The 12,284-nt window shown below is 36.2% G+C and overlaps 1 long non-coding RNA gene across 1 annotated transcript; it reads right to left on the reverse strand.

Annotated features, from left to right (window-relative positions):
* Positions 1 to 18: 18 nt before the first annotated feature.
* Positions 19 to 2,124, reverse strand: LOC121725383. The gene is made up of 3 exons (XR_006035376.1): positions 1,999 to 2,124; positions 983 to 1,086; positions 19 to 115 (listed from the first exon to the last, which is right to left on the reverse strand). It is a non-coding gene; the product is annotated as an uncharacterized LOC121725383 (long non-coding RNA).
* Positions 2,125 to 12,284: the final 10,160 nt, after the last annotated feature.

Consider the following 12,284-nt stretch of genomic DNA (forward strand, 5'->3'; position numbering starts at 1 on the left):
ACAATAGTACTACAGGTTCATATAACAAGAAGTAATTGTTGTGACTAGACAGTTTATCCATTGTTTACTTATTAATTTATTACGTTAAATATTACACTCTTCTTAATAACACAATCTGTAAATAACCAAAGAAAAATACATAATATTATAACTTTTTATAAATTAGAAGAATTTTAGTTTATTTTTATTTTGAATATTAGATTATATTTTTAGTGTAATTTAACCGATGTCTTTTAATTTTTTTGTACAAATTCAATTAATAGTACCAGTTGATGATCAAAGAAAAAAGTTGCTACAAACATTTTTCGTCCGAAAATTATTTTGATAATAACATTACCTATAACCTAACTACAGTTCAGCTATAATAGGTCTACCAGGATCTGATGGCAAAAAGTGGGAAAATAAATTGACTCTAGCATCACCGGGGTAATTGGAATAAAATATTTTGATCCTTTTTTCTCCTTATATCGGTTGATTATGTATGTGCGAAACACGCAAATATAAAAAATATCCAATGATCAAGGATATTTTTGAAAAATCTGCCATCCAAATTCGCCATCTGTAGGGCTAGCATAACAACAGTAGAGAGAGGGAAAGAATCGACATACTGACAGATTTTTATTGACAAAATGGCGGATTTCCGTTGTCCAACTGTCACTTTGCCTTGTCTGTCACTTTGTCTATTCTTCCGTAGAAAGAAACCGTTTCTATGGTGCCATGCTACAGCTGCAGATCCTGGTAGACCTATAATTAGCCTTGTTGGTTGGCTAATTTAGGGTAGCTTAGCTACTTAGGCCAGTATAAATAGTCAGTACTCAAGATGCAGCATCTCGGTCTCAAGACGTGGTTCGGCTCTATGATTGGTCCAAATTTTGACAGCCAACCAATCACAGAGCCTGAACCGTGTCTTGAGATCGAGATGCATCTTGAGTACTGACTATTTATACCGGTCTTAGTAATTATAACTCACAAGTATACTTACGTCAAATATGTCCAGTAGCATACAAAGAAATGACCACAATCACTATAATAGCAGCTATCGCCACTGCCAGGCTTATAATTTGACAGATACAGTCGCAAACACAGCTGTAACAAGAAAACGGCAATTAAACCAAGACTGGCTGTGTTTTTGTGTGAGTAATTTAAAATAATATTTTAATATGTCCAATATAACATTCACAGTAAACGTGAGTTTAACTATAAAACGTCACAAACCAAAATCCACAAAGCCATCCGCAGAACGGTGTATTATAGAGGTCAGTGGCAGAACGTGACAAACAATTAGTAAACAAAATATATTATACATCCTCTCAAAATTATAACCGATAAAAAACATAAAATTAGTTATTCAAAAAGTTTATACGCGATAAAAGGTAACTTGAAATAACTTTTATTTGTTCTACGTTATAATAACTTCTCCCATACAGACGTTTCTTAACACATTTATTAAATTTACTGCCAGAGAGCTTTTGAAACTTTTCTAAAATCCTATTGTTAAAGCTTTTACATTACTCTTTTAAAGAGTGACTGAATTTATGGACTAGAATTCATGAAGTTAGTAATTTCTTAAGTGAGTTTGTATGTACGTGTTTTCAAATTGTTGTTTATTCGCAAATTTCAGATTATTAAGCCAATGCTACGGAAAACACGGTGTAGTTTTGATTTATGAGTAAGTGATAATACTTTAGGGTGTGTACGTGTTCCTTGTAGAGAGTTTACTGTAAAAGTAACAGCGCCAAAAGACCAAATATTTTTTCCCCTTTTGTATGGGGAAACTCGTGACGCTCGGGCCCTTGCCCATACAAAAGTGAAAAAAAAATTCTTTCGGCACTGCTACTTTCACAGTGAACTCTCTACAAGGAACATGTACACACCCTAAAGTATTATCACTTATTTTTGTTACACACTGTATATGAATTTTAATAAACATGAAAATTAAATATTCTTAAAAAAATAAAACAAATATCATTGTAAGAGTATTTTGAAAAATTAACTTACCACATTTTATTTTTGACGATACTTTATCTCAAGACAAAATGATAGATGTAGTCACATTATTTGACAATTATTGTTTTAAAATATTATCTCTTTGTTAACGTTCTCTTATTTAGCGCAGCATCGCGAGCGGAATGCTACTGTGGTTGTTGTTTGTTACGAGTTAGCTATCAAGGCTTCCAATGCCTAGGTCAAAGTAAAGCATAGCATTACTTACTTTAGCACAACAGAATAAGGCATAGATTAGCCTGCAGAAAGAACAATAGATACTAATCTATGACGTGACTGTGAGATTATTTCCCTATCTGTTGTAAAGTATTGTAAAGTGTTAATTAAAATCTGTAAGTAGTCCATTTTAATCCTCATTTGTACTGGAAAATACACTTGAATAATATAGCTCTTATTAATATTTTTTATGAAACATCATGTCAGTAATGCATGTATACTGTATATTAATTATTATCAGTAATGTCAGACAATTTTGCTCATAAACCATTAAAAACACGTGTCGCAAAAATCAATTTTAATGTCCAGTCCAAATGGGTTTTTCATTAAAAAACACAGAGTTTCAATGACGCATAATAATTTATTTATATTTGATCAAAACTGACAAGAGAAATTTTAGTTTTGATAATATTATTAAGTACCTAGTATTTAAAATTTCTTCTTAGTCACTAAAGTTTAAAGTCAATTCTTGAAAAGTTTGGCCAACATAACAATATTAAAATATTTTAGTTAATATGAATAATATATAAAAAACTTGTTTTAGTAATACGAAACTAGATAAATAAAGTACTTACTTGGTAGTATATTCCACATCAGGATACCATCTAGTAAATAGTTTCATCTAATTTGAGATGCTGTAACTAGCTCCTAGTTCCACTGGGACCAAATAGGATCATTAGGCTGGTGGTGAAATTTAAAGCTTAAAATAGAGTTCGTGTCATGATCAACAGCTTTATATTTGACGAGTAAAATATTATCACAAACACGGCGCGTTGCGTCAGCGTTGCGTCGACGACGCGCTGCCGTTGCGTTGTTTTACATACAAATAACCAAGGTGTTCACACGTCGTGACAGCAGCGCGCAACGCACACAATATGATGGACAGCAGCCCCCTAGACGAAGCGGGTGGGAGTGTTGATGTTAATTATAACGCTGCGATGACGCAGCGCTCATGTGGCCGGCTATGGGTTGATTCAGACCGCAACGCGACGCGTAGATGCATTTCTATATTTATATGGATTTGACAGATTCGCAAGACGTCTCACGCAATTGAAATTATGCCGTGCCGCGCCTCGCCTCGCCTCGTCGCGTTGCGGTCTGAATTGACCCTATGCGTCAAACGGCAGCGCTGCGCCGACGCAACGCTGACGCAACGTCCGTGTGGACAGGCTCTTAGTTTGTTAATTAAAGGTGATCGTATTTTTGTCAGCACGCACGCGCCGAACGCGCCGCATTTTAGAATTTGTTGTGTGTGAACCGTCGCACATTCATTCGCACCTTGCGCACCGTATCTCGTGTACTATGCGGTGCGTTCGACGCGTACGGTGCTGACAAATGTACGAAAAGCTTATATCAACAAAATTTTCTATGCCAATGATGCCAAGACACTTGCCAGGCACTGTCAAGAAGTTATAAGAGGATTATTTAAGTCTCTGACTCCACTAGCGTAGGCGTGGTGTAGCTTCGCAGGCTTTAACATAATATTTTAGTCTCTATTCATCTATTGGTAATATTATAGTCTGGATAGTGAATATATTGTAGCATAGGCAAATCATTTTATTAGCAAGGGCAATATGAGATTACTTTTATTTCATGTTAAAATATTTAAGGCTGTTCACTACTTAATATTATACTTTACTACAAACAAATGCACATAATATACGAAGCTGGCCAGTATAATCCTTGACACGTAATGGTTGCCCTACGTCTCGGCGGTTGTACTACCGTGGCCCAAATACAGTTATAATGCCTTCTGTTCAAAGTATGTATCACGCATAGCTGACTAGAATATAATATCAGTAATAAAATACGTAAAAACCGCTTGGGATTATTCCCCCAGCCATTAATGCGTCGCACGTTGCGTCGTCGCGGTCGGAATCGATGTTTTTCACGACGCAAATATACTATACTAGCGGCGGCCCGATCCGGCTTCGCACAAGTGGACATAATTTGCATTACGTTAGTTAAGTTTTAGTAAGAGGCTCTAATGTTTTCTAGCAAAAAATGTAGTCTATGTCACTCAGGGTAAATGTGGCTTTCCAATGGTGTAAGAATTATTGCAATCGGCAGGGTAGTTTTTGAGTTTATTCATTGCAAACATACAAAAACACAAATATTTATTTATCTCTTTGTAATAGTAATGTGATGATCGATGTGTTAGTTACAATATACAGTTACTGTAACAAGTTTTAGGTGTAGTTCTCACTGAAAAGTATATATTTTTTTTAAATATCTATGGACGCTTCACACCACGTCAGGCTGGCCCCGTGGTAAGTACCTGAAGGACTTGTGCTTCAGGTACTTACCACGGGGCCAGCCTGACGTGGTGTGAAGCGTCCATAGATATTAAAAAAAAATACTTTATATAATAAAAATCTTAAATATATGTATAGACATATATTTAAGATTTTTATTATATGATACAGACATTTAATACACATCCATGACCCAGGAACTTTTTGAAAACTTTTTGTTCCGTCGGCGGGATTCGAACCCGCGACCCCCGGCTTGAGCTGTCAACGCGCTCACCACTGAGCCACAGAGGTCGTAACGAATTAAGTGGAATAAAGAAAATAAATACGTAACAAAATGTTTTATTATAATTACTACATCACTTTGCTATAAGGTTTCTTTTATTATATCTCTTAATATTATAATTACTAGTTTACAATATGAATATTGTACCGCTTTGGTGTTATTTTGTTACATCTCGTATTGGTTTGAATTGACTTAGGGCCAACCACACCACGTGGTCGGCCGTATATTTCGTATTGTAAATGAACTGGACTATTCACACGTACCACATTTTGCAGTCGTTGTCGACCACTTGTGTGATTCCGACCACATCGCAACCACAAGCGAACTAGTGGCCGACCACATCGCAGCCACCACGTTGCGTCGATGCAATGACAGTGCGCGTAATGCGCATACCGCCCGCGCTCTTCCCCCCCTCCGTTTCATTGACTTTCGTACGTAACCACATCGCAACTACTGGCGACAACGCAACCACGTCGACATTTTGTCGGCCACAACGTAACTACAAAAAGCTGCAGCGACACCATTCGCACGTGACCATTGCTTGACGGCATTTTGTCGTTAGTGTGGTTGTGGTAGGTACGTGTGGGTTGGCCCTTAGGGTCGCGAACGTGAAATTGCATGCTTGTTTGTTTGTTGTATGGCTAAACGTAAAACAATAAATATAAATAGAAATTAGACTAATGATAGAAGCAGCTTCTATTGACCGTTACGTAACCGTAATTTTATTCGATATCTGCATCGGAATTTATAATATAATGCTCATTTTTTATTTTATTTATATTATTGATACAGACATATTCAAACGTCATACCGAATTTAAAAAGCTTGCATTTGTTATATTTTACACAATTGTCATAAAAAATCAAAACCGTTATCAAAATAATAAAAAAACAAAATGGCTGACAGTTGCAGTGATTTTGATCAGCGTGATTTGTTACTATATATTGAAAGGATGGGAATTGGACAAAAGTACAACGATTTATTCAAGTTAGAACATTCACACTGAATTCCAAGATGCTTTTTGTTTTGAATAAATTATATTTATATTATATATGTCGTTCAAATAAACTTAAGGGCAGGTTGACAGAAATTATCTTTGACTGAAGCTCAAACATAATAATCTTATTAAATATCGTCTTTTAAAGTAAAATAGGGAAATAATCAAGTTTTTTTTAAATATTTTGTGTATACATGAATCATGATAAAGTCGATAGTCACAATAAAATTAGTAGCTGGTATACGACGCAGACATTTCTATCGACAATGGTACGGTGTCTTAAATGTGAATAAATTAAATATCATTATTTAAATTCTTACACAGAAAGTTCACGCAACAGTAATTTTGTATATCACAAAAGCTTATTCTCGATAGAATACATTTTTGTTTCAGAATATAAAATCAGATGACAAAGAAAAAGTTTTCATAATATCTTATTTACGAGAAAAATATTTCTCCATTCTTTTAGCTGCTTTATTTAGGTAAGTTTGATGATAATCTGCCTAGAATGTGACAAGTTAAACTGGAAAAGAAAATGTGATTGGACTTACTACGTCATAAAAATCAGAATCACGATGAAAAATGTTTCATTTATTGTGATTTATGTCTTGTCGTGAATTTTATTTTACCTCAATAGAAGGTGATTGGAGTATGTTCCATCAATTTAGTTTATTGAAATCTATAAAGAGCTCTTTGTCATGTCTTCACTTGTAGTAATTTGTGAAATGGGAATAGTAAGAGTACTTATGGAAAACTGTAGAACATCACGTGGAAGAGTCATGCTTCGGCACGAATGGGCTGGCTCGACCGGAGAAATACCACGGGCTTACAGAAAACCCGGCGCGAAACAGCGCTTGCGCTAAGTTTCGCCGAGTGAGTGAGTTTACCGGAGGCCCAATCCCCTACCCTTTTCCCTTCCCTATCCTCGCCTATTACCCTATTCCCTCTTAAAGGGCCGGCAACGCACCTGCAGCTCTTCTGATGCTACGAGTGTCCATGGGCGACGGAAGTTGCTTTCGCGTAACAAAACTAAGAGATAAAACTTTAGGGTGTGTATGTGTTCCTGATATGTAGTTTACTGTGAATACAAAAGTGAAAGAAAGTTACACTTTCAGCCCTGCTACTTAGATAGTGAACTGTATGTCAGGAACACATACACCCCTAGAATATTATCACTAAGGGTCAATTTATACTAGCGCAGAGTAGAAGCGCATAGAAGCGAATTATTAAAACTGAATATAACAAATTCAACCTTAAAGTATAGTTTTCACAGAGCCAGTACTGGCTGCCAATAAGACTGGCAGCCAGTATTGGCTTGGTATATGCCGCGTGTGAACAGTTTTTCAAGCTAGGCCAAACTGTACACACGCGGTATATACCAAGCCAATACTGGCTGCCAGTCTTATTGGCAGCCAGTACTGGCTCTGTGAAAACTATACTTTAAGGTTGAATTTGTTATATTAATTATTCCAAAGCGTTATCGCACTTTATTACTTCTGAGAATTTAAAAAGGCACGCGCATCTGCGCGAATTCGCGTCGATGCGCCCGACCAACGCTGATTGGCCTCACACAAGTAATGTATGCGTTACGCTCTGGAGTTAAGGTTGAATTTTCTGTGTTCAGTTTTTGGGAATTCGCTTCGACTCTGCGCTAGTATAAATTGACCCTTAGTTTTGTTACACCTTATGTACTATATTGTATGTACTTTGAAGGTTATCTATTCTATACTAATATTATAATTATTGGGAAGAGTTTGTTTGTTTGTTTGAACGCGGTAATCTCAGGAACTACTGGTCCGATTTGAAAACTTCTTCCAGTGTTAGATAGCCCATTTATCGAGGAAGGCTATATTTTATCACGCTAATACTAATAGGAGCGATGAAATAGAGGAAGGTGTGGAAAAAACGGAGGGAAATTATTTGAAAGGGCTTATTTGAACGCGCTTATCTCAGGAACTACTGGTCCGATTTGAAAAATTCTTTCAGTGTTAGATAGCCTATTTATTGAGGAAGGCTATAGGTTATATTTTATTGCGCTAAAACTAATAGGAGCGAAGAAATAGAGGAAAGTGTGAAAAAAAACGGGGGAAATTATTTGAAAGGGCTTATTTGAACGTACTGGAGCAATTTTTATGTTATTTGGCACACATGAAGAATAGACCACGTGAAAGGACATAGGTTTCTTTTTTTGCGGAAAAATGTACCGTTTCCGTGTCATTCCTAAATTACGCGGGCGAAGCCGTGGGGAACGTCTAGTTAGCTTATATTTTCATAAGATTACGACTATCGTCTAATACTAGGAACAGGGTAGTGTTCAGACAGAGATATTTGACAATAGTCCAAGTCCAGCTGGCCAAAACATGTCTCCAGACGCCATCATTATGCTATGCATGTACGAGGCATGCTTAGATACAGTTGGCGTACGTCCCTGGCCGGACCTCCTGCCATGCATGCATGCATAATGCATCGCATGTACCTATACCCGTAGATTAAATATCACAGACGGGCCAACATTTTATGCAAAGGTATGGAAGTTAGAGCTTCAATTTGAAATTTCATCCGAGCAATTCTACGTATCGGATACCAAGTTACATCCGACGATTTCTAGGTACCAACCAAATATGTTGCTATTAAATACTGGGTAAACTGTATTGAATATCACTGTAAAATTATTTTACCTGATATTAAATTGAATTCGAAATTGATATGAAACTAAGTATGTGTTTGAATTTGTATCAAAAATCTGACATACGATGGATCAGAGCAACCAAGGCTCATGTTAATATTGGATGGACTCCGTACTGTACCAATGTGGTCACTTGTAAATATGTAGGGTGTTGGACGAGTGGCCATGCATTAAACATGAGATGCGCTATTACGTATAAATGCCAAATAAACTCTATTATTGTTGGAAAATGTTGCAAGGAAAAAAATCTTGATGCTCGGAAACCTTTATTCTAATTCATTAATGAAGTTTGTGTAATAATACCTATACACAAATGTGTAAAATGTTTTTCATTAAAAAGTTTACCATTAGCTTAGGGTCATTTGTCCACCACCACCGTCACCTAGACTTTACTGACTAAATTCAAATAATGACACTTCATGACCTAGGTCCTAGGCTATAGGTTTCATTTTTCTCTACGCCACTACAAAGCACCGGTGGCATGGGTCGCTAGACCAAAGTGGGTAAAAAATGAAACCTATTATAGCCTAGTTCGCAAAGTTTTATTTTTATTTTAGTCGGTGACTATATTATAAAGCGCCGGCCCTAAATAATTTTACAGCCTAAGGGTCAATTATTAAGACCACAACGCGACGCGTAGATGCGTTTCTAAATTTGTATGGATATGACAGAATTCAATTTCGTGAGACGTCATTCCAATCTGTCAATTCAATACAAATTTAGAAATGCATATTATTGTACCTGTCGCGTTGCGGTCTGAATTGACCTTGAAGCTGTTAAATTATATAGGGTTGGCACTATTAAAATTAGAATTAAAATTATGTTTTCACTATCTGTCGCGGAGAACTTCGTGTCACTTTAAAACCTTCCCTGGACTTCTACGAATATTTTAAGACTAAAATCAGCCCAATCCGTTCAGCGGTTTCCGAGTTTTAGCGCGACTAACACATTTGAAAATCCATTTTTATATATAAGATAATATGAAAACTTACTTTTCATCAAATATTTATTTATGTAAGACTTCAGCTTTTGTAGTTATAAACTATGTCGTTCAATCTTCATGTTCCTAAATTACCTTCATTCTGCTTCTTAGTAAACTCGATAGACATCGATCGCCTTCACGTAATATCCCCGTAGATCATGGCCCACCGTGACAGGCGTCCTAATTGTGATCTCCGTCTTAATATTCTGCGGTCCTGACGTGCTTATTGATCCACCCCTGCTGCCCGTTAAAATGTGCCCGTGTAATCGGAAATTAAATCTCGCCAAGGTTGCTAATCGCTTGATTGCTATCATTTCTACCAGACTTTTTCCAGGCCTACTTTCAGCATAAATAGTCTGCTTAGTTTAAGATTTAAAGAAAACTATAGTAAGATAGTATAGAGAAGAAGACTTAAAGAAAACTATAGTAGTAATGACCTAAGGATGTTTTATGCTGGCCATACACCATCCTTCCTATCGTCCAATCGGCATGACGCTACCGATTGGATCAGTTAGAACTGACCGTGTTGCGTGAGTCATGCCAATCCACTCCCACACGACGACGATAGGAAGGATGGTGTATGGCCACCATTAGATATAGAGGCATATTTCTTTAGACCTACATGCGCCAATAAGTTATCCTTTTTTGTTTTAGGGGCTGCATTTGAATTACGCATTATAGGGAGGGGGCGGGAGATGAGGGGGGAGGGGAGGGGAGCAAGGAGAAACCCCCCTACCCCCTCCCTAAAGTTAGGAAATCAGTAGTTACCAAGAAAAATTTTTTTTAGTTTTTGAGGTTATGTTCAATACAACAACTAAATTAGTAGACTTACGACAAAATAAGTCTTTTTGTCGTAAGTCTACTAATTTAGTTGTTCGCTGCGCTACGCTCCCGCCTTAGCCATCTAACCTAACCCAACCAAGTCGTATTGGGCCAGCACGGAGTGATACATTGCTACAATTCATTACCTAAGAATTGTATACTGTTCTTATATTTATGACACTTAAATACATTTTACAACAAATTACGCGTAAAACAAAACATAACTATAGTGAAAAATTAATATTAAAGACACGTTAACCAAAAATAATGTTCCGTCACACGTAACTTCAAACACGTATTAAAAAAAACTATGCATCTCCTAGACACAAATCAGGTGTCATTTGAAAGGGGTAACTAACCCCTATAAAATGCCACCATTCTCGCCCCTCTACCTATAATGCGTGATTCAAATGCCAACCCTTGTTTTAAGTTATCCTTCTGGTTTTATGCATAAAACCCAATAAATTATGGCATGATGTTATGTTATAAAAGGATAAACATTACCTAGATTCTCGAAATTAGGCCTTAGTGATAAGTGTATGCAGCTTACCTTTACTCTTCTTAAATAATAATTATTATCATAAAATGATAATAATTATTGTTTAAGAAGTTGTTGTTGTTGTGTTTACCATTTTATTTCCAGGCAAGCGGAGGCCAGCTGCTGTTTTCGTCTCAGACTGGTCCAGCGGCCCAGCGACATGTGGAGAGGAGGCACCGTTGGATTTTATTGGGTTGCTGTTGCCCGTGACCTCGTCCTCGTGAATATAGTATAGTATAATAACAAAGATGGATAGTTTTCCCCTCTGTACGGTTCCTTACCCACATTACATTAAAAAGAAACCACAATAAATTAAAAAGAACATTCGCTTCTTAATTATTGTAATTTTTTTTAATCTACCCGCACTGTCGAAATTTAAAAATGTTGTAATATTTTATTGTTCTCATATAAGTTACGAAATGTCTTAGGGGAAATAAAGATCTTTAAACCGATAAATAGGGTCCCCTATTACAATGACTTTGCTGTTTGTCTATCTCGAGGCGGTATCTCAAGAATCACGCTAGCTAGTTGGGGATAACTGAGTAGTCCTTACCGTAGCGCGTAGCACCCGGCGAGTCCTACATGTCCCGGCAAACCCCCAGACTGACGGAAATGCATGAAGCATAATTTCTCAACGTAAAAAAGCAAACTGAGTTGAAAAAAAGGATTTAAGGAAACAGTAGCGCTTGTACAAGTGTCCATATGCGGCAGAAATTGCCAAACGTCATGGGATCCGTTTCATTTCCGGCTCATGATAAAAAAGTAAGCAACCTTTTAGTTAATTTCAGGTCTCATTTCAAAAATAATGTCTTAAATCCTTAAACGTAATTCTCTTATATTCTTTGTGATAGTAAAACAGCTTAGTTCAGTAAGTTAAGCCGTCGATTTTAAGCTGATACTCCGCAATGCAGAGGTATTAGGAGTGCCCTGTTTTTCATTTACACTCTGTTAATTAAAAGGGTACGACGGGTAGGACTCAAGTCGAATTGAAAGTACTACTTTGGTTAAACATTAATTAGCAATGACATATATAAAAAAAAATACAATTAATTAGTTAGCGCAAAACAAATTATGGAACTATCAATTTACAAAAAGCTTTTTGCGATTACATGCAATTTGTAAATATGCAATAATAATTATTAAATCAGTAATCGAGAACAATTCAATTAATTATTCCACGAACCGTTGTTTCACAATTAATATTTATAAGGTGATTAATTACTGTAAACGTTATGGTTGTAATTATTCTGAGTAAAATAATAAAATATATTTTGACGCTTTTTACAATGTTGAATAATATACGGTGTATTGATAAAATTATGCGCATTGTTAAATTATATTTTTTTGCCTTAATTATTACGGAGAAGTGAAGTAAATACATTCTGTATTTCAATATGATGTGAAGATTATAATATTCAATGCTCTTAAAACTCGCTGTTTTGTGTACAATATTATGTAAAATAATTAATGTATGTGCATTGTGCACTCTTAATATATTTAA

The sequence above is a fragment of the Aricia agestis genome, chromosome 3, assembly GCF_905147365.1.
Source record: "Aricia agestis chromosome 3, ilAriAges1.1, whole genome shotgun sequence".
Lineage (NCBI taxonomy): Eukaryota > Metazoa > Arthropoda > Insecta > Lepidoptera > Lycaenidae > Aricia > Aricia agestis.